At 37.4% G+C, this 1332-nt stretch overlaps 1 non-coding gene across 1 annotated transcript; it reads right to left on the reverse strand.

The window, feature by feature from the left end:
• Window positions 1-894: 894 nt before the first annotated feature.
• On the reverse strand, window positions 895-1002 carry LOC112745941 (small nucleolar RNA R71). The gene has a single exon (XR_003173845.1). It is a non-coding gene; the product is annotated as a small nucleolar RNA R71 (small nucleolar RNA).
• Between the last annotated feature and the right edge of the window lie 330 nt (window positions 1003-1332).

Below are 1332 nucleotides of genomic sequence, written 5' to 3' on the forward strand. Positions count from 1 at the left end.
TTTTCGAAAATATCTTCCCTCTTTTTCAAAAATTTCTTTTGAATTAACTAATTATTCTTATTTTTATTTTTTATTTTAAAAATTTTCGAAAAATACTAACATTTTTCAAAAACCATTTTCGAAAATCACTAACTCTTTTTCAAAAATTGTTTTCGAAAATTCCTTCTCTCTCATCTTATTCTATCTATTTATTCATCTACTAACATCCCATCTCACATCTCTGCCATCCTCACAATTGTGTTTCTTTCTTTACATCACACTTTTTGTCTCCCCTTGTTCTTCTACTCACACAGGGATCCCTATACTGTGGTATAAAGGATCTCTATTATTATTATTTTTCTGTGCCTTCTTCTTTGTCATATGAGCAGGAGCAAGGATAAGAACATTCTTGTGGAAGCAGATCCAGAACCTGAAAGGACTCTGAAGAGAAAATTAAGAAAAGCTAAATTACAACAATCCAGAAATAACCTTTCAGAAATTTTCGAACAGGAAAAGGGGATGGCAGCGGAAAATAATAATAATGTAAGGAAGATGCTTGGTGACTTTACTGCACCTAATTCCAATTTACATGGAAGAAGCATCTCCATTCCTGCCATTGGAGCAAACAACTTTGAGCTGAAACCTCAATTAGTTTCTCTGATGCAGCAGAACTGCAAGTTTCATGGACTTCCATCTGAAGATCCTTTTCAGTTCTTAACTGAATTCTTGCAGATATGTGATACTGTTAAGACTAATGGAGTAGATCCTGAAGTCTACAGGCTCATGCTTTTCCCTTTTGCTGTAAGAGACAGAGCTAGATTATGGTTGGATTCTCAACCCAAAGACAGCCTGAACTCTTGGGATAAGCTGGTCACGGCTTTCTTAGCCAAGTACTTTCCTCCTCAAAAGCTGAGCAAGCTTAGAGCTGATGTTCAAACCTTCAGGCAGAAAGAAGGTGAATCCCTCTATGAAGCTTGGGAAAGATACAAACAGTTGACCAAAAAGTGTCCTTCTGACATGCTTTCAGAATGGACCATCCTGGATATATTCTATGATGGTTTATCTGAGCTATCAAAGATGTCACTGAACACTTCTGCAGGTGGATCCATTCACCTAAAGAAAACGCCTGCAGAAGCTCAAGAACTCATTGACATGGTTGCTAATAACCAGTTCATGTACACTTCTGAAAGGAATCCTGTGAGTAATGGGACGCCTATGAAGAAGGGAGTTCTTGAGATTGATACTCTGAATGCCATATTGGCTCAGAACAAAATATTGACTTAGCAAGTCAATATGATTTCTCAGAGTCTGAATGGAATGCAAGCTGCATCCAACAGTACTCAAGAGGCTCCT

Source organism: Arachis hypogaea, chromosome 14 (assembly GCF_003086295.3).
Source record: "Arachis hypogaea cultivar Tifrunner chromosome 14, arahy.Tifrunner.gnm2.J5K5, whole genome shotgun sequence".
In the NCBI taxonomy this organism is placed as follows: Eukaryota; Viridiplantae; Streptophyta; class Magnoliopsida; order Fabales; family Fabaceae; genus Arachis; species Arachis hypogaea.